Source organism: Xyrauchen texanus, chromosome 26, assembly GCF_025860055.1.
Source record: "Xyrauchen texanus isolate HMW12.3.18 chromosome 26, RBS_HiC_50CHRs, whole genome shotgun sequence".
Classification (NCBI taxonomy): domain Eukaryota; kingdom Metazoa; phylum Chordata; class Actinopteri; order Cypriniformes; family Catostomidae; genus Xyrauchen; species Xyrauchen texanus.
Genome location: NC_068301.1, coordinates 8,320,545 through 8,343,708, shown reverse-complemented (window position 1 = coordinate 8,343,708; position 23,164 = coordinate 8,320,545).

The window sequence follows — 23,164 nt, the reverse complement described above, 5'->3', positions numbered from 1 at the left end:
CAAACACATTGCTACAAAAATTAATTTACTGTATACATACATTCTCAAAATGCATTTGTATCACTGGAGATTAATTATGATTAAACACCGTCACTATTTCCTGTATTTTCGGTTTCCACCCAAAGCTTTACATACAGTAGAAGACCTCAAAGATGGAAATAAACAATTAACTTTGGATCCACCCTCGTAAATCATGAATTCTAGTGATAGTCTGGATGCTAATCCTCATCAAATATGGGTTAAACATCTGGTGTGATGAGCTAACTGCTAAATCTCTCTCCAGAGGGTCTTTGGACTTGCGAAAGGTTTATGAGCTGGATACTAGCCTTGACTTTCAATACATTGAATTAATCCAGGAAAAGGACGCAAGTCTTAGGTAATTGTCTCAGTAGATCTTTCAGATCAAGAGAAACCAGATGCTAATAGTCCTATAAAACACTTTAAGAGTCATCAAGGAAAACAGAGCAAACTATAAACTGTATTTTGTCGAATTCAAGGCCATGCGAGATTTCAGGAAAATATCATTGCGTGTATGCTTGCTCATTAGCTTTTGATTCGTCTCAGGAGCGAGATTAAAATGCCTCAGATTTACTGTAAATAGCTTCAAGGGGGGCAACCTGCTAACGTAATGGTATGTTTTATGACTAGCATAGGAAAAGTCCTCCTAGCAGTTTTTGTGAAAATAATGGCGAACAAATGTTCATACTTCAAAAGCAACAGTAGGTTTTTTACCCCTGCCAACTGTCTGACTCACTCAAACAATATACAATGGGCTCTATTGGCCTTAGCGTCTATGACAGCGTTACTCAACATACTGGCCCACGGGCCGCATTCAATCCTCAAGCCAACTTTTGAGGTCCTCATTATGATTTTGCCATCAAAGATATATGTATTAATAGTTTATAAAATGTGTATGTATTGCGAGAAAATTTTCAAGAGTATTTACTATAGTTCTGTGTATTGCCAAATCACAGCATATTTAGAGAGGAAAATACACTGCAAAAAGATGTAATGAATTAAATAATCAAAACAGAATATCTGAACATTGACTGCTGCTTTCATGTAACATCAGCTAACTCACTTGAGAGTCTTTCATCACAGCAAAAATCTGTGTCAGACCCCTTTGAATAGCCCAACGGAGACGGATATTCATCATGTTATCCTGCAATAACGGCATTACGATGCCTTCATGCAAATGCTTATTAGTGATCTGCGTTACTTCACCGCAAAATGTTAAAGAGGGTGAACAAACCTTTATGACTTCTCACTGGAGCAGTTTGAGTTAAAGGAATGTTTCAGGTTCAATACACATTAAACTCAATCCACAGCATTTGCATAACAATGTTGATTACCACAAAAACATTTCTTTGACTTGTCCCTCCTTTTCTATAAAAAAGCCAAAATCTGGGTTCCAGTGAGGCACTTGTAATGGAAGTGGATGAGGCCAATCTGTAAATTTAAAATACTCACTTTTTCAAATGTATAGCCACAATATGTAAACAATATCAAAATCAAATCCCTTTATTGTCACTCAACCATAAACAGAAGTGCAAATCTTGGGTGAAGTTACAATAAAAATCAAGCTGTCGGTTGATAGTTAGTTGCCAGTGTGTTATTAAGACAAGTATAAAAGGTTAGTCCAGTCTGAGGCTGCAGTGCTGATATATGTATCATGAGCGATGAGGAGTTCAAAAGTCTGATTGCTTGGGGGAAGAAGCTGTCATGAAGTCAGCTGGTTCAGGTCCTGATGCTGCAATACTGCCTGCCTGATGGTAGCAGTGAGAGCAGCCCATGGCTGGGGTGGATGGAGTCTCTGAGCTTTTTTCACACCGCCTGTTATAAATGTCCTGGAGGGAGGGAAGCTCACCTCCGATGATGTGTCTGGCAGTTTGCACCACCCTTTGCAGGGCTTTGCGGTTGAGGGTGGTGCTGTTGTGTACCAGGCAGTGATGCAGCCAGTCAGGATGGATGGACCATGTGAGTTCCTCAGTGCTGTGGAAACCGAGAAACATGAAGCTGCTGACTCTCTCCACTGGTGCTCCATTAATGGTGATGGGGCTGTGCTCTCTGTCTTTTCTCCTGACGTCCACCAAGCTAATTGGTCTTACTGATGTTGATGGAGTGGTTGTGCTCCTGACACCAGCATGTCAGAGTGTGCACCTCCTCTCTGTAGGCTGTTTCATCATTGTCAGTGATCAGACCTACCACCGTCGTATTGTCAGCAAACTTACTGATGGCATTGGAGCTATGTGTTGCCACACAGTCACGTGTGTACAGGGAATACAGGAGTGGGCTAAGAACACAGCCCTGAGGGGCTCCAGAGTTGAGGGTCAATGATGAGGAGATGTTGCTGCCCATTCTAACCACATGGCGTCTGCTTGACAGGAAGTCCAGGATCCACAGCCAGCTGATTAAGCCCAGAGCCTAGAGTTTCTCATCAAGCTTGGAGGGCACTATGGTGTTGAATGCTGAGCTGTAGACTTCAAACAGCATTCTCACATATGTGTTCCTTTTTTCCAGGTTGGAGAGAGCAGTGTGTATTGTAAGTGCAATGATACCATCAGTGGAGGGGTTGTTGCGTTAAACAAACTACAGTGAATCCAGTGAGGCAGGCAGCACAGAGCAGATGTAATCTCTGATTAGCCTCTCAAAGCATTTGCTGATGATGGGGGACAGAGCAACAGGGCGCAAGTCATTTAAGCAAGTGATTTTGAGTTGCTTTGGTACAGGCACAATGGTAGATGTTTTAAAGCATGTGGGGACCACAGGCAAGGAGAGGGAAAGGTTGAAAATGTCTGTAAAACACCAGTATGAGTGTGATGAAAATGCTTACTAATATTTCTGAGCAAAGTTATACTCAGTTTTACAACTTTATTGCTGTGACGATGTAACAATGTAAACCATGTAATCACCACAAATCAGGTCGAAACACCTTTTTGTGGTCATTAACATTATGCAACAAATACTGGCAATTGAACTTAACTTGAATTGAGCCTGGAATATTCCTTTAATATTCAACACATTTTATTGTTATTGAATGCATCTCTGGTGTGTGTGATTTTGAACACTCATGGTGTTTATTATATGAGAACAGTGACAACAGAACTGATCATATATCTGTTTTCTAAATTGTAATGAATGTGTTAAAATATGCTTCTTTGAAATAATAAAAACCAAACCATAAGAAAATTCAACTGTTACCTTCCTATAAAAATTTGGACTTTATAAATTAGTAACTTTATATATTGCATTAAAAAACACAATATATAAAAGATTTTGGGGAGGTCAAAATTTTCAATCATTTTGGTCTGTCCAGAGCCGGATTATCCATAAGGGCACTTGGGCCAGTGCCCAGGGGCACCAACCATTCACAACCACTAGGGGGCACCACATGACACAAGCTTTAAAAAGATTTTTCGTAAATTGTTATATTATTAACTTGAAATTCTTGAAAGACCATACATAACTTGTTTATGAACACTAATTTAACAATAATAATAATAATAATAATAATAAATTATAAATAAATGAAGATTACATGACCACTATCACTCCCCCCCCCTCCCCAATCTGTCACAGTTGAGTTGGTCCACAACAATTACGCGCAAATGTGTCATTTTTTTAACGGCTACTACAGAAAATGAATCAAAATCCAAAATGGACAGACGGCAATTGAGTGGTTTCGCAAAAAGAAGATTAAAGAAAGAGAAGGATGCTAGACGTTTAGCTACAATAAAAAATGTTCCAGGGATCGACACATTTTTTGTTAAATCACTAGTTTTTTGGGAGAACACGGAATTGCAGACACCAGCAGCACTAAGTCTGACACCGCTGGCGCTGCTAGCGGGGAGATGCAGCAGCTGCTAATGTTAGTCAGGGCGTCGGCGATGACCGCCAGGCGAATGAGGATATTCTCCTTGTCCTTGGGGGAGACAGGAGTGAGGAAGACTCGGGTGAGGAAGAGGACATTAATGAAGATAAATATTAGGGGTGGGACGGTACATGTAAGTTATTCGTATTGAACCGAAACGGTCCGGGCGTCACGTCTCGGTGCACGAATTTACACGGAAAATACACGGTATAAAAATAAATAAAACTAAATAGCGATACATATCGCTCTATTTCGCATAATGAACAGTCTGATCAAGATTGCAATGCTGGAGTGTGTGTGTGTTTGTGTGTGCGCGCGCGCGTGATCGAACTTTTTTTTTTGGGTGGGGTGGGGGGGGGGGGCTTTTGAGGTATAGTGCCCAGGGGCACCACACTGTCTTGATACGGCCCTGGGTCTGTCCCACTATTTTATGGCTTTAGAATTATTGTAACATACTGTAACACATGAATCATATGGATTACTTTTTTTTATAACATTTATGGTGTTTTTGTGCTTGACAGCCCCAAGCCATTGTATGCCAATAGCTGCATCAAGATACTTCAAAATAATCTCCTTTTGTAATCCATAGAAAAAATAACAACAGGTGTGGAATGACATGAAGGTTAAGAAATTAAGGCGAACTATTCCTTTAATCTTTGGTTTTTTGTCCTACTATTCATTAAATACATATAAATACACATGAAACTGTCTGACTGCCTTCAGTGTATTCTTTTGCTAATCCTGCTTTTAGAACATCATTGCTCTTTTCTGCTTTAGAACATATTTATGGCACAGATTCATGGGAAATAATTCTTTGCTCCCTTAGTTGAATCTCACTGCTTAGTGTTTCATAATAGGTGCATGTGTGTGGGTGTGCGCATGTGCGACTGTGAAAATGTATGCCTTCATATTCCTCTACAGTATGAGTGTTTCATAACCAGTTTGTATTATAGTCCTCCTCCGGATGCTCATTACAATGTTGAACAGTGCCGTGGTTAATGACCCGGGGAAGGGCAATCACTTACTGTAAGGCAGAGAGGGCCAAATTAGGACTGCTAATCTCTCTTCTCCAAAATACTAGTTTATCTTTAAAGCACCATATTTCCATCCTTTGAGGCAGAACTTTGCAGGGGATGAGATTGATAAAAAAAAGTATGCCATTATCAGTAATGTCTGCCTCAGGTAGACAAAAATGGAAAACTCAAGTGATCATGTTTTGTTCAATTAGGGAGGCTAAATGGAGACGTGTGTTGGCCTTTCTGAATTCTCCTCGTAAAGACTCTGAATTTGATGGACAGAATGTACAAAAGACAAAGAGTGGAAAGGAATTTCTATCTGCAGAGATTTTGGTTGTTACTTGTGATATCGTTTTTATCGTTAAAAAATACTTGTTCGGAATAATTATGAGCTTAACTAAAAAAAACAAAAAACACTGTATATTAACAAGACTTTAGTCACTAATACTATCACTATTACTATTGTTCATACTTTTTAATATATTTTTCACCCAAACTCATCACATACACTCAAATTCATGGCAAACAACTACATTACCCATGGTGCAGCAGTAAGAGAACCGGATATTTTGCAATAAACATAAAATATATTGTTTCTATACTAGATTCTATACAATCTATAATCAATAGTTTTACATATCCCCATTGATTTATATTCAATGACATAATTTGCAATGCTTCATGTGATTGTAGTTTGTGCCCTCATGAAAGACGGTAAGTACACAGTCTTGTACCCAGGGGTGTAACTACAGGGAGGGCAGCCACCCTAGGGCCCAGGGTGAGAGGGGGCTCCGAAATAGTGGACCAAAAGGAACCAAAAAAATGACTGTGGGCCCAACGGGTGATGATAAACATCTCAGGCTCCCCAAGGAGTGGGCCTGGCAGGTTCTTTGCACTGGGGTCTGTAAGATCCAAGTTACGCCACTTATGCTTGTACCTTTGTCTATATGTCTGAATTTCAAATACTTTTTTACCTCAAAACAAAGTTTGTAATGTTGTGATTCACCACAGAGCTGGTTGGTTTGGGTCATGGCTCACAACTCTTTTATGAAGGATTTTATTAAAATTATAAGGAAGAAATGAATGGAGAAAATATTTCCGGAACCCAGACAGCTGAAAAAGTGGGTGGGCACTGTTGCACTCTCTTATGACTGGACTCTAGGTTAGCTACTTAGCACATTGGATTCTTCTCAGTACTTCTTAGTGCACATAAATCTGCACTTATGTAAAGTACAATTGAGTAGAGAAGAATGACTTAAATTGAACAGTCTCCAAGATCACAAGAGGTAACACTAATCACCCTAATGATGAATTGACACAACCCACAACTATCAACCAGCTACATTAAAACAACAACAATAGTCATAAGACATTAAACTATAATAACAATGATTATACTTCTCCATAAATTCCCTTGTCTTGACCAAATATACATAATTTACAGGTATCCCACACAGCTGGAATTTTATACTTCATAATTTTGAGTTAGTTGTACTTGAATCCCAAGTTAAAAAAAACGATATATTTGAGTTATGATTCCAAAATGTGACATTTCAAGTAGTGTTTAATTGAACACTTGATTTTTTTGTTTATTAAATACAACTAGTGTTTAGAGAGTAACAGTATCTTAATTAAAACTAGTAAGAATAGTAAAAAATAAATCTTAAATTGAGGCAATAATTTATTTTGATTTGAGATAACTATTAATTACAGTGTTTGCACTATTCAGGTTTAAAATACTTGGCTAACAATGACTATTCAATGTAACATAGGAAGACAGCTATGCATTTTAAATCCAATGGCACAGATTAAGTAGTCTGGAACTAATGTTTTTAATCTAGACCAAAGATTATTACATTTCCTGGACATTGCTGAAATAGTTAAAAACATGAATTAAGTGAGAACTACTTAAAAAACATTACACTTCTTAAACATTACTACTTAATCTTATATCTGAACCTTGATACTAAAGCTCATTAAACTTTACATAACAGAAATAAGAAAAGGGAGAAAAAATATTTGTGTAATTTTTATATGTGGTCTGCAGAGTATGTTTGCTTTTCAATATGAATGGAATTCATGACAGATCATTTGACACTTTCAGCTCCATTTTTTAATAATTTAATTTGACTTGTCCTGGAGATTTCCTTCTCTTTTCTCCCTTCATTTCCTCTTGTTTTCTTTTCTTTCAAACCTGTACCAGTCTGTTAAATTCTTCTGGCTTTTGTCACACCTCTGAATCGTTAACATATCGTATAACATTTTACAATATAAAATAATATTTTTTTTATTATAATTGAATAATAATCTACTTTGTGTGTATATGTGTATATGTGTATATATATATATATATATATATATATATATATATATATATATATATATATATATATATATATACTTTAATTTGACTTGGCTAATTTGACTATACAGCATATACAGTATGTATATATATATATACCCTGCTGGACAAAATTTTGGAATAATGTACAGATTTTAATTCACCAAAGTGGCATTCAACTGATCACAAAGTATAGTCAGGACATTACTGATATAAAAAACTGCACCATCACTATCTGAAAACATTCTGCAGCCATCACTCCAACACCTTATCCTTGAGTAATCATGTTAAATTACAAATTTGGTACTAAAAAATCTCTTGCGATTATATCAAACACAGTTGAAAACTATTTGGTTTGTTAAATGAAGCTTAACATTGTCTTTGTGTTTGTTTTTGAGTTGTCACAGTATGCAATAGACTGGCATGTCTTAAGGTCAATATTAGATATGATTTGGCAAAAAACAAACAGCTTTCATAAGAAACTAATCAGTCAATCATTGTTTTGAGGAATGAAGGCTATACAATACTTGAAACTGCCAAAAAATTGAAGATTCCTTTCAAAGATATACACTACAGTCTTCAAAGACAAAGAACAACTGGCTCTAACAAGGACAGAAAGAGATGTACAACTAAACAAGAGGATAAGTATATCAGAGTCTCTAGTTTGAGAAATAAACTCCCCACATGTCCTCCGCTGACATCTTCATTGAAATCTACCCACTCAACACCAGTTTCATGCAAAACAGTAAAGAGTAGACTCAGGAGTTCAGGCCTTATGGGAAGAATTGCAAAGAAAAAGCCACTTTTGAAACAGAAAAACAAAAAAGAAACAAAAAGAAAAGATTAGAGTGGGCAAAGAAACAAACATTAGACAACAGAAAAGAGTGTTATGGATTTAATTATTTTCTCCCCCTTTCTCCCCAATTTGGTATGCCCAATTCCAAGTGTGCTCTAAGTCCCCATGGTGGCGTAGTGACTCACCTCAATCCGCACGTGTTATCACGTGGCTTGTTGAGCATGTTACCGCAGAGACAGCGCGTGTGGAGACTTCATACTATCCTAAGCGGCATCCACGCACAACTCACCACGTGCCGCAGGTTACCCCATGTGACTCTACCCGCCCTAGCATCCGGGACAATTTGATTGCTTAGGAGACCTGGCTGGAGTCACTCAGCACACCCTAGATTCGAACTCACGGCTCCAAGAGTGGGAGTGTTATAGATCTTAACCCCATTGAGCTTTTGTGGGATCAGCTAGATTGTAAGGTGTGTGAGAAGTGCCCGACAAGACAGACACATCTATGGCAAGTGTTACAGGAATTGTGGGGTGAAATGTCACCTGAGTATCTGGACAAACTGACAGCTAGAATGCCAAGAATCTGCAAAGCTGTCATTGCTGCATGTGGAGGATTTTTTGATGAGAACTCTTTGAAGTGATTTAATAAGTTCTGAATTTTTTTTCAAATTGTAATAGTATTTTTTCACTTTATTAATGTCCTAACTATACATTGTGATCAGTTGAATGCAATTTTGGTGAATAAAAGTACCAATTTCTTTCCATAAGAGCACAATCTGTACATTATTCCCATCTTTTGGCCACCAGTGTATGTATAAAAAAGATAAACTGTTAATAATAAAGTGCTCATTTTTATTATAGCCTTTTACACAGCTACATTTAACAGTCCTCTTTAATAATCCATCCTATGCTTTTCCCATTCTCATTTTGGAATATGTGTGAAATTATCCATTTGTCCTCAAAAGCATTGCTATGAACCTGTAAGTGTATGTCTTTATTGACAGATGGAACAGTCTTTTTTTTATTGGTTGTCCTTAACATTCCATATTTGATGGCACAAATAACATTGTTTCATAACTGATGGCATATATATACACCGATCAGCCACAACATTAAAACCACCTGCCTAATGTTGTGTGACCCCCTCGTGCTGCCAAAACAGAATAGCATTCTCAGATACTATTCTTCTCACCACAATTGTACAGAGTGTTTATCTGAGTTACCGTAGACTTTGTCAGTTCAAAACAGTCTGGCCATTCTCTGTTAACCTCTCTCATCAACAAGGCATTTCCGTCTACAGAACTGCCGCTCACTGGATGTTTTTTGAGAGAGATCAACAAAGAATGGCCAGGCTGGTTCAAACTGTCAAAGTCTATGGTAACTCAGATAACCACTCTGTACAATTGTGGTGAGAAGAATATCATCTCAGAATGCTATTCTGAGATGCAGGTTGTTGCCGTTTTGCCGGCACGAGAGGGAAACCTACACAATATTAGGCAGGTGGTTTTAATGTTGTGTCTGATAGGTGTAACTGTACATTCCATATTTGATGGCACATATAACTCTGCTGCGCTTTAAAAACAGTACATGTTCATGGATTCTTGGATTAAATGAAGCCCTTTGCGATCATTAAAACCAATTACAATATGCTTATTTCTAAAGTGGATTAGCTCTGGTTTGTGCATTTGTGGATTAAAACAGAGTACATACTGTTAAGTTCATAACCTATTTTTAAAGGGCAGATGATGTGTTGTATGTGGTCAGAGTACAGTTCATATGGGGTAAAGGGTTTTGCCTTTCCTGACCTTGAAGGTAATTTGTCAAAATAATGATTATATTGGGCTATTTGTGAAACATTCCTAAATGCTCTTAATTGATTTGGTAAAGTAGGATATTTGCAAGGTTTTTTTTAATTTTTTATATATGGTGCAAATGGTTACACCAATGTAAATGTCACTATATATATATATATATATATATATATATATATATATATATATATATATAGCTGACAGCAGGACATAACGGTTACACAACATTTTAACAATATTGACATTCAGTTTTTTTAGTTGATCCGGCACTGTGGGGATGCCAGTTTGCCTGGGTTAGCTGAGTCAATAATCCTGAAAGCTTTTCACCGATACGTTTTATTTGTCCTCGCATAACTACTAGATTAACCTTAAGTACACAATTTAGCATTTGATTTGTATTGGATGTTCACCATATTATTGAGGATTTTTCCAGTTCACCCAAATTGACTCTTTAAGTTCACCATGTAACAAATTATTACATTTAAAAAAAAATTCCTGGGTAGTAAGTGTTATTTCCTAACTGCTTGTGTCTCAAAAGTACAGAAAATGGCTATTATTCCCCACAAACTTTGCTTTTGTGACGAGGACAGTGATATTTTGAAATTGTACCTATTTACATTTACATTTATGCATTTGGCAGACACTTTTATCCAAAGTGACTTACAGTGCACTTAATACAGGGACAATCCCCCCAGAACAACCTGGAGTTAAGTGCCTTGCTCAAGGACACAATGGTGGTGGCCATGGGGTTCAAACCAGCGACCTTCTTATTAACAGCCCTGTGCTTTAGCCACTACGCCACCAAATACTTGGAGTAACCTCTAGATTAAGCCCACCAGTGATTAAGCCCACCAGTTCACCAGTCCTAAGTGCACTCAAGCACCAGCTACTTCTGCATGGTGGACCCTTCCAAACGTCGGACTGGCAAGAATGCACCTGCTATCGTGTATCTGGACCTTCCTTCATTAATCGCCCCAGTGCCACACTGCCATGAGCTCCCAGTACCCATTCCTTCGGAGAGAGAGCAGCCATCTTTAGAAGAGAGCAGCAAGTCAGAGAGCGAGGAAGACGTTGTAGATCCAGATGACAATTTCAGAGGTGGAGCTGAGGAGAGAAACCCATACTACCCCAACCAAAAAGACCTCAATGACTTGGTTAGAGATCTTGGTCTCACCAAGTCCAATGCCGAGCTTTTGAAATCTAGGCTCAAGCAGTGGAACTTGTTGGATGAAAGTGTGCAAGATGCAGATCAGAGGGAGCATCACCAACCTTTTCCAGCTTCTTCACCTGTCAAGTTGGGCTCTGCTTATGCTACAATGTGACCAGGCAGTTCGAGGCAATTGGAATCGCCTGTAACCAGAGTGGCACCTCTTCATTGACAGCTCATCCAAGAGCCTCAAATCCGTGCTGCTCCATAATGGTAACAAGTACCCGTCTCTTCCCCTGGCTCACTCGATGCACCTCATAGAGGATTAAAACAGCATCAAGACCTTGCTGAAAATGCAGAAAATGGCTAGCACAATGGTATTGGCTAATGACTTCAGTTATAACCAAAATCAGGTTTCTTAGATTTCCCCTGCGAAAGATGGGTTCGGCTCAAATCTGCTCAGATTAAAAGAAAATTAAGCATGAAAATTACAGTAACTAAAATCTACACAAAAACCAACTAACATAGTTTGTACCATTTTGCCTTTGTTGGGCAGCATCTACTTAGGCACCGCCTACTTGCTCACCTCAGCAGCACACCACAGCTTGCCTCACATTCATGCCAACAGCCCCTCTTTTTACCATATTCCCCACTGTGCACAAAACAAAAATAAAAAGCACTCAGGAGTAATTTCATTATCTGTTTTGTCTATGTCTAACCACAATCAAAGGATGTCCTTCAGGAAAGTCACAGAGACACAAACTGCCATAGTGAAGACAATTTCTTTCTCACAAGCACAAACACACACAAGAAGCTGGTTTTGTTTGCTTCTTCAAAGTTACAGCTGTTTCATTCCCTTCATTTGGGACACTAATGAGTGTGCTAAATCAGGATACATTAGTTTGCGTTTCTGTCACAGAATCGGCTGTGATGTCGTTGTCCAGTGCAAACACTGCAGGGCATCTCTCCGGGATGCAAACTAATGACCGTCTTATTGCGATCAATTAAACGGCTGCTTTGCCTTAGAACTCCAGGGGGGCTGACCTGATTGTAGTTACCCAGAATATCAGCTGAACCTCTCTGGCCCTAATGGATAAGGATCACACTGCCTGGGGCTCTTTGTGTGTGTCTATATATCTATTTGTGTGTATGTCTGGTTAACATGTATGCTTGGAGAGCAATATATGGAAACATCATCTTTGTAGTGTATGTGGATTTCCAGATGTTTGTCTGTGTGTTTATAGAGGTGTATAATGCTCTGTTCCTAAACCTATAGCCCTTTTCAACCATCAGTCGAACGGTTCTGAGCACAGTTAGTAACAGTTCCAGTAGAATTTCTTCTTACATTTACATGTATGCATTTGGCAGACACTTTTATCCAAAGCAATTTACAGTGCATTTATTATGGTGGAGTTAAGTGCCTTGCTCAAGGGCTGGTCTGTATGATGGTTTTAGAGGGGTTTTAGGCACTATTCAGCTGGACATGCTGGTCGGTTGGCTGGTTTTAGAGGGGTTTTGACCACTTTCAGCTGGTCAGGCTGGTCTGTATGATGGTTTAGAGGAGTTTTGGTTAATTTTCAGCGTGTCTGTTTGATGTTTAGAATGGTCTTTTGGCTTGTTTTAGAGGGGTGTTGAGCACTTTTCAACTGGTCAGGCTGGTCTGTTTGCTGGTTTAGAGGGGCTTTGGGCACTTTTCAGCTGGTCTGTTGGCTGGTTTTAGAGGGGTTTTCACCCCTTTCCAGCTGGTCAGGCTGGTCTGTTGGGTGGTTTAAGATGGGTTTTAGGCACATTTCAGCTGGTCAGGCTGATCTGTTTGCTGGTTTAGAAGGGTTTTGGAACTTCTCAGCTGGTCATGCTGGTCTGTTGGCTGCTTTTAGAGGGGTTTTAGGCACTTTTCAGTTGGTCAGGCTGGTCTGTTGGCTGGATGTAGAGGGGTTTTGAGCACTTTAAAGCTGGTCTGTTTGCTGGTTTAAAATGGCCTTTGACTTGTTTTAGAGGGATTTTGACCACTTTTTAGCTGGTCAGGTGGTCTGTTAACTTGTATTAGAGGGGTTTTGACCATTTTCTGCTGGTCAGGTGGTCGGTTGGCTGGTTTTAGAGGGGTTTTGGGCACTTTTCAGATGGTCTGTTGGCTGGTTTTAGAGGGGTTTTAGGCACTTTTCAGTTGGTCAGGCTGGTCTGTTGGCTGGTTTTAGAGGGGTTTGGAGCACTTTAAAGCTGGTCAGGCTAGTTTGTTGGCTGGTTTAGAGTGGTTTTGGGCATTTTTTCAGCTGGTCTGTTAACTGGTTTAGAATGGCCTTTGACTTGTATTAGAGGGGTTTTGACCACTTTTCAGCTGGTCTGGTGGTCAGTTGGCTGGTTTTACAGGGGTTTTGAGCACATTCAGCTGGTCAGGCTGGTCTGTTTGCTGGTTTAGAGGGGCTTTGACCACTTATTAGCTGGTCAGGCTGGTCTGTTTGGAAGTTTTAAATGAGTTTTAGGCACTTTTCAGGTGGTCAGGCTGGTCTGTTGGCTGGTCTTAGAGGTGTTTTGGGCACTTTCACCTGATCAGTCTGGTTTGTTAGCTGGTTTTAAATGGGTTTTAGGCACTTTTCAGCTGGTCTTTTGGCTGGTTTTAGGCACTTTTTAGCTCATCGAGCTAGTCTGTTGCCCAGTTTTAGAGATGTTTTGACCACTTTTCAGTTAGTCAGGCTGGTTTGTTGGCTGGTTAAGAGAGGTTTTAGGCATTTTATTTTAATTTTTTTTTAAAGGTAGGAATCTTCCTTTTGGAAATGTATCCTTTGCGGAGAAGGCAATCTCAGAATGAATTGCAAAAAAACTCCAAGATGGTGTACGAGGCGAGAGATTTGTTGAATAAAAATAAACGCATAGATCAGTGTCATTTCAAATAGATAATTTTACCCAGTATTTGTGTGTCTGCCATGTATTTGTATGCTTTTAAGTATTGTGCCATTAGCTTAGCAACATGCTAACAGCAAACTCTATTGAAATCAATTCTTAATTGTGTCATCTGTGTGAGGTGCTATTTGTATTGCTGTTCATGTGCAGAGCATTATGAGTATGTGGGTGGGATCTGTACATGAATTCAGCCCCAGCTGTTGAGCGCAATACAGATGCAGAGGCAAAAATAAAGGATTACAGCTAAATATAGGGTAAGAGATGGAGGGAGTGGAGGGTGAAAAGAATGATGGAAGACAGATGGAAAGGGAAGAAGGGATGACTAAAAAAGAACAAGACATATAAGCATGGTAACATTAGGAAACCAAAGGGATGAAAAGATTAAAAAGGAAATGAGAGAAAGAGAAAAGGAAGATTAGAATAGATGAGAGAAGTTTGGATGATAAAGAATGGACGAGAATGACATGAAAACAGAGTGAATAAAGGAGTCCTTAAAAACTAAACAAACAAAATGGATAATAGCAACACTTATAGGGATCATCAGAGATTAAGAAAGATATGACAAGCAATAAAAATATCAAAGTTTACAGGAGGCTGTGCAAAAAAAGTCAATACATTTTTTCAAGGATTTTTTTCTGTGATTATGCAAGAGATGTTATTATTAATTTCATGTAAAGATTTCCTTCAGCCATGAAACATTGGTTGCTCAAAGCCAGATTTAATGTTTTAAATGTCTTATTCTTCAAATGTATTAAGCTTTGTAGAGGACAGAAGTGTTTACGAGAGTGCTGTAGAACTCCTCTCTAATTTCTGCAAAAACAACTTTCATACACTCATGTATTTTTCTTTCAGACAAACCAGGTCCAATTTTAAGCTTTTATAAGTAGAATGGAATTTTAACTTCTAAATGTAAACAAGATTTTTACATTTTCTGAACTAAAATGTGCCATTACAAAAGTCACCTCCATGCCACCAGGGTGTGCTATTATAGAGTAATGCAACCAAAAATAATTTTCTTATTAGTATTTCTACAAAAACTCCAGGAAAGTCATCACACTGTTGCTCCCAAAAAATGTAATGAGCTCACCACAGAAATTAACAAACTTGACGTTTCGAGCTACATACTCTTCATCAGACTAAATTGACACTCACCGACACACCCATATACACATGTGTATACCAATCAAGAAATCACATGACAGTATCACATGATAACATTATCTATTCCGATTTATTAGGAGGTATATTACCGGGTCGTGATTCTACACACCTGGTCCCATATCAGGCTAATCAAGCCTCCGAGAAGGATAAAGGCCGACTGTGGAGGATTGAGCGGGAGAAAGAGCTAGTTTACAGACATGTCCATCGTGTGTGTGTGTGTGTGTGTGTGTGTGTGTGTGTGTGTGTGTTTTTAAGTTAAGCATTAAAATATTATTTATATTGTTGACAAACCGGTTCTCGCCTCCTTCTTTCCATCAACTACGTTACAAGAATCTTAAAATCTTACAGTACCCACTGTCTTACAAAAGAGTTCAGATCTGAGTCAAAGAAAGGGATATATATCAAAGTCCATATTAAGGCCTCTAGGTGATAAAGTATTTAGAGTAAATATCCAGAATGCCTCTCTTTTATGTAACTGTGTTTTAACATCAACCTTTCCAATCTGGTTTAACAACTTCAATACAAATATATCTAAGAGAAGAAACTGGAAACTGAAATGTGTCAACACAGAACTCTGTGTGTGGGTTATGTCATCAGCTTATCGCTTCAAGCATGTGTCCCAATAGAGACAGAGCATATTTAGGCCACGCCCACACCAGGGGGGGAAACAATCCAACCGTCTCCATTGACTTTGCATTACGAGAGGCTGCCTCCTTGTCATTTATGGCATATAACAAAAAACAAAACAATGTCTAAAAGCTGCTGTGTGACAAGGTGTACAGCAAACAAGCTAAATAACCCAGAAATACATTTTTATAAGCTTCCGAACCATAAAAGCCAGCCTTTAAGGAGACAAAAGTGGAAAGTACCGCCCAAAAAAACAAAAGCCAATGCAGAGCGGCAGTGGGAGAGAGAGAAGAGAGAGAGAAAAAAAAAAACACTTATTCGCCAGTTCTCTGATACGCCATAGCTTGGTCCTCGGCCACACCTCCATCCTCGAATGGACGACAGCCGCACCTCCTCGAGTGGATCGGAGGCAGTCCTCCGGCCCCTGGCGGACGGAACTCCCCGCACGTAACCGCTCCAGGCGGTTGGTTGGGAACCCCTCCTCCCCTCACGGTCAGCGGCAGTTCCTCCGATTCCAGGCGGCCGGGCTCCTCAGTCCTCCGGCAGATGGCCACGGCTGCTCCCTTGGGGTGGATGTATCGGTGAGAACTACACTACGGCGCATCCCTCCTCCTTCCCGTGTTTCTGCACCAGTGTAACAAGGTAAAAGAGAAAGGAGGAGGCGAGAACCGCCATGACGATATAAATAATATTTTAATATCAAACTGAACCAAAAAAACGCATGCAGGTGTCGGACAGCTGCATGTAAAATTCTCTCTGTCGCACTGCCATCTCCGGTCGGCATTTGTCCCTCTCTAGGGCTAATAGCCTGATTAGGGGCCGGGTGTGTAGCATCATGACCCGGCCCCACCCTCTGCCCTGCTTCTTTTTTTTATATTTGTAAATCATTTATCCTAGTCCAGCTTAACATGACCAGCTTGATGCATTAACATTGGCTCAATCAATGGCATGAGTTTGGGTTTTGATCTACATACAACATTATTACACTCAGGTATTCCTCAAATGTGAATTTTTCAAACATTGTGTGCTTTAGAAATAAATGTTGCTATATAAGGACTCAAAATACCACAAGGAAGTAAGATTACAGGCTTGATTAATCAGATCATAGCTAAGGCCCAGATATAGTTCCTAAGAAATCGAAGCCCGAATGGGTGTTATATAATTTAGAAAATAATCTGGCAAAAAAAGTTTTTGCATTAATTTCAGTGGTTAGTAACAGCTGGCTGGGGGGAACTTTTGGGAAATCTTCTAACCGGCTGCTAAACACCTTACTGCCATTGGTCCACGTCATCTGGATCTGGAGCTCAACTTACCGTCAGAATCAGTCAATTTGAACACACCAGGGTGCAGAGTCATTAGCGAGCTGGTGCAAATTTAACTACATCTTTACGATAGGGAGACATTTTCCTAGACCATTTGATGTGATTTTTGTTTTCTTAGTCTAGAAAAGGGTTCAAATCTACTCAAATACTCTTTAAGTGCCCATTCACTCTTTTGTTTTATATGCTGCGTCACTCACGTGCCATCTGCAGCCATTCATACATATGCCCGAAGTAAGATTTGCCTCTGTCCGGAGGTGGAAGAAAGTAATTTTTCATACACACCTGGGATAGCAAGAGGATGAGTTTTGAACTGAAGATGCCAGTCAAGTCCTAAGTCAAGACAGGCAATTCAAAGTCAAATCTCAAGTCCTCAACTTTAAGCGTCAAGTCTTCAACAAGTCATTAGTTCTCTTTGCCCATATTAGTGTCTACAGTATTAGCACGTTTTAACACAATTTGTGGAATTTGTAGACAGTCCCTTACAACACCCTACACAGCATCAGCATGTTTTAGCACAATGTGTGGCCTTTTCAGATGACCCCTTACCCACCGTAGGCAAAATTTCCCTCTTAATGCTAAATTAACGACCTGGAATGATTTCGCCTTGACAGCATCTGACCAGCTTAAATACGGGACAAATCCAGTATTGATTCGATACAGGACGCATAATTTCTTCTTTAAATATGGGACGATCACACATTTTACGGGATGGGTTGCAACCGTTGGTAAACAGTTCATCTTTTAACTGGTTTTAACAATGAGGAACGCAAAATAGCACTGAGTTGCACTGAGCTTTGTGGAACTATATATCTATCTAGCTAACCTTGCTAACACATTAAATTAAATGCTACTGAACCGTAACTGATGTGTAACTGTTAGCAATCTCAATTTACCTGTCTGTGGGTTTTCAGATGCCTCACAAAATTGGATGTTATTGATGAAGAGTCTGTAATTTTTGAACAAAAGTTTCTACACTGGTGGCCAAAAGTTTGGAATAATGTACAGATTTTGCTCTTATGGAAAGGAATTGTTACTTTTATTCACCAAAGTGGCATTCAAATGATCACAATGTATAGTCAGGAAAATTACTATTACAATTTGAAAAACAATGTTCAGAACTTCTTAAACTACAGCGTTCTCATCAAAAATCCTCCACATGCAGTAATGACAGCTTTGCAGATCCTTGGCAATCTAGCTGTCAGTTTGTCAAGATACTCAGGTGACATAGATGTGGCTGTTTTGTCAGGCACTTCTCACGCACCTTACAGTCTAGCTGATCCCACAAAAGCTCAATGAAGTTAAGATTTATAACACTCTTTTCCAATTATCTGTTATTACCAATGTTTGAGTTTCTTTGCCCACTCTAACCTTTTTCTTTTTGTTTTTCTGCTTCGTAAGTGGCTTTTTCTTTGCAATTCTTCCCATAAGGCTGCACCCCTGAGTCTTCTCTTTACTCTTGTACATGAAACTGGTGTTGAGCGGGTACAATTCAAACTAGAGACTCTGATGTACTTATCCACTTGTATAGTTGTACATCTGGCCTTCCACGTCTCTTTCTGTCCTTGTTAGAGCCAGTTGTCCTTTGTCTTTGAAGACTGTGGTGTATGTACACCTTTGTATAACATTTTCCATGTTCTGGCAATTTCAAGCATTGTATAGCCTTCATTCCTCAAAACAATGATTGACTGACGAGTTTCTAGAGACAGCTGTTTTTTTTTTGTTTTTTTTGCCATTTCTGACCTAATATTGGCCTTAAGATATGCCAGTCTATTGCATACTGTGGCAACTCAAAAACAAATACAATGTTAAGCTTCATTTAACAAACCAAACAGCTTTCCGCTGTGTTTGATATAATGTGATTTTCTAGTACTAGATTTGCAATTTAGCATGATTACTCAAGGATAAGGTGTTGGAGTGATGGCTGCTGGAAATGGGGCCAGTCTAGATTTGACTTTTTTCAAATAGTGATGGTGTTGTTTTTACATCAGTAATGTCCTGACTATATTTGGTGATCAGTTGAATGCCACTTTGGTGAATTAAAGTACCAATTTCCTTCCAAAACAGCAAAATCTGAACATTATTCCAAATTTTTGGCCATCAATGTACATGTTGCAATCCTTTTGTTGCCTTCGATATTGTATTCTTTATATCAAAATGAAATTACTTTTGGCATCATTATGGCGGAGTTATCCTTGAATCTTCAAACTTGGTCCTATTCTTGTGGAAGTTGATTGGTTGGTTGAATGTGGACCGTGGAAATGCAGATTTGAAAATCAAACAAATTGTTTATTGGGTAAATCAATCATTGATCTGCTGCACATTTTTAAATGTACAACTTTGGTTTTAGAAGGTACAAAGTCTTACCAAGTCAGAGCCTCGAGTCCAAGTCAAGTCACAAGTCATTGTTTTCAAAGTCTAAGCTGAGTCGCAAGTCATCAAATTTGTGACTCGATTCCAAGTCGAGTCCAAATCATGCGACTCGAGTCCACAACCCTGCCTCTGTCTATCATTCTTTTGTCTATATTCTGCTCATTAACACTATTATGTGCTCATCTTTGTGAGTGTATCTGTGTCATAATAAATTACAATAACTTCTATAGAATAATCGGCATATTGTGGTTGCGTATAGCATGTTAGCACATTAGCGTCATGAATGAATAATGTAAACAAGACAAATGCAAAATTATCTACTGCATATATTACTTTAAATCATCATCGAGTGGTTAAAACAGCTCCTTTTACTGATCTAGTGTGAATTTTACTCATAGAATGAGGCATAAAGTCATTTATAACACATTCTAATGTCACAATAGTTAAGGTTTTACTGAGTGTCCTCATATTTACAGTAAATGTACTGTCTCCCACAGGGGTGTTGAGTTTGTCGGAATGTTCGGAAACAGTATTCCGTTCCTCAGAAGCACTTCTATGGAAGTATATTGGGGCCTTTGGTTCTTTGCAGTAGCAAATTACATTTTAAAGTAGACAGCAGTATAAAAATTCACATTTGAGGTTTTCCTGTGTAATTGGTTTTGTAGTAAAGAAATGTTGAAGTCTGTTCAAGATAAGTTCGCCACAGACCTTATTTGTGAAACCACTATTCTAAAAAGCCATTACAAATTTCTGAGGGAACCCATGACTCAAAAATGCTCATTCTCTTCCGGGTTCAGGGCTACAAACTAAACAACTCCATTCCCAAGAGAAAGTTCCAGGGAGAAATGACATATCAATGTTATCAATTGTTTTGTTATGTCTCTATTTTTTATCCAAAACCCTGTCTGTCTGATCTTGCAACACAGGCCCAAACCCGCTGGCCTCAAATAACTGTGTAAATGTTTGCGTGTGAGCAAGTGTGCTCTTTTCATGTTTAACTGCATTGTGATGCTTCACGATAAGCCTTTGTGTTTCCATCTTACCAGTTGGCTCTGGTTTGGCATTTGTTCTCTTTTGTTTACTGACTAGAACTTACTTCAAAAGAATCACCAAGTAATTCATAGTTTTGAATAGGAGATATTTCACCTTCCACAATTGAAAACATTTGAATCCTATTTTAGTTTCACTCAGCTGTGCAGAAATAAACAGAAAAAGAAAAAAAAAAAACAGCAAAAACTAGACTAATTTTATTGTCTTTCTTAGCTGTATGAAGTTGGTCTCCCAGCCTGGCCAAGCTGGTGTTTAGCTGAATAACAAGCTGAACCCCCTGTATGACGATTTAAAAAAATGTCTAAAACCCTTCAAAAACCAGCCAACTAACCCACCTGATCAGGGTGAGAGACCAGCTTAGACGACCATCTCATCAGTATTGGCTGGCTTCAGCTGTTTTTTTTTTCGCCAGCATGTTCACATCATGATTGAAAGCCAACATCCCATGAACCATCTGATATATGAAAACTCAACAATAAACAAACAACAAGGTTTTTCTTCACTTAAAATATTCATGGATCTACAAATCTCACCTCTGAGCTGTGGGAGAATGTGGAAGAATGTGTAAAAATAGAGGAATACAACCACAGAGTTCCAGAAGGTGTTTGTGTATATGTGTGTGCATTATTCTTGGTGTATAATAAATGTTTTCTCCCTATCTGAAAGAATGGTACAAGATATTTAAAGGGATGGTTCACCCAAAAATGAAAATTCTCTCATCATTTAACCTCATGCCATCCCAGGTATGTATGACATTCTTTCTTCAGGAGAACACAAAAAAATATTTTTAGAAGAATATCTCAGCTCTGTCGGTCCATACAATGCAAGTGAATGGTGATCAGACCTTTGTAGCTCCAAAAAGCACAGACAATCATAGTAAAAGTAATCCATATAACTACAGAGGTTAAATGAATGCCTTCTAAAGTGATTTGGGTAAGAAACAGATCAATACTTAAGTCCTTTTCACTATAATTGTTACTTCGGGTCGCTCTGTGATGCACGTCCATGAGGGGACTCTCGTAAGTGTGTTGGCATGTTTACGTGAGAAGTGACGTTATACAACAAGGAGTGCAGCTCGATTTGTTTAAAACAGAACGCCGTTCACAAGCTTTATTGGTTTTGCTTTCATTTGAACATGCCAGCCTGCTTGCGTCACGTGAGAGGCAGGGTGAACTGAGTCCCCTCTTGGACATGCTTTGAAGAGCGACCGAAAGTAACAATTATAGTGAAAAGGACTTAAATATTGATCTGTTTCTTACCCAAAGTGATCGCATCGCTTTAGAAGACATTAATTTACCCACTGTAGTCATATGGATTACTTTTACTACGATTGTCTTTGCATTTTGGAGGTACAAAGGTCTGATCACCATCCACTTGCATTGTATGGAGCTACAGAGCTGAGATATTCTTCTAAAAATATTTTTTTGTGTTTTTATTTTGAATTTATAATTTATAATTTATTTTGAGCAACACAAACACAAGAGTGAAGTTTGAAAAGTCTGAGTAAAAATGCTTATATTTCGCTCATTTCTAAGACTAGGTTTAGAGTTCCTTTAATCTGGATACATTTGAAATAAAAAAATAACATTTTCAATTAAAAATGCTTTCCATCCACACTGCCGTTTTAAATTTTTTTCCAAAAGTTGCTCACCAACACTGAAACGTGTGACGGTCGTAAAAAGTAACGTTTATCTTTAACAATGTTATCAAAGTGTGCAGCAGGCACAACAACGGCACTTCAAAATGGGTCGCCATCTTGATTGTTTTGGGTTTAATGGATCTCATGACTGCATCACATAAAAACAAATATGTCTTTGTTTTCGAATATTGTTTGAATATCATTGTTTTCCAGTCCACACTACAACTTGAATACAGTGTTTTCAAATGTATTCACTTGAAGTCTCAGTGTGGACGGAAGGCCAAAACGTAGAGAAAATTATGCATTTTCAAATGTATCCAGATTAATGTGAACTATGTCTAATTTAATGCTCATTTTTATCCTTATATACATTTTTTTTAAATGTTATATTGAAAAATGAACATGCCTTTCAGAATTCCTTAGTATTTAGTATGTTGCTATTTTGCTTTAATGGCAGCATGCACTCAAGCTGGCATGAACTCCACAAGTAACTCGATGATCCATGTTCCAAAGAGCATCTTGTGTGCTTCAATGTAAGCATGGAAATCTGACATTTGGATTTAAGGTAAAACTTAAAAAACTGTTTATTTCCAGTTTTAAATTGGATATTGAATCCCAGATTTTCTATGTGGTCACAGACTTTTGGACCTCACTGAATGTCTGACAACTTACGGCTATGAAAGTTGACAAAGTATGAAATGTATGTCAAAACCGACTTAACCGACAAAAGTTAAAGAAGATTTTGTGGTGGGTCATGCATTCATTCACTGTCTAAGCAAATAAATACATGGAAATTATACCACAGCAAGTTAGTATGTGGAGTTGGTGTGTGCTCTTAAGCCAACTGCGTAATACACATAGATGATAAGCATTTTGACAGAGGTTTATATAACAACTTCTGCCGAGGGGCTTTGAATAGGAGATGGTGTAGAATTTAGCGCCTCCTCTGGGTGAAGAATTGATATGCAGTTTTAATCAGTAAACATACAAGAAGGAAAAAGCACATAAAATGGTGTGAAGTGTTATTGCAAACTTCGAAACATTGACACCTACAAATACATGAAACTTTCATTCATAAAAATAACTTTTATACATTTATTTAATAACATATAGAAT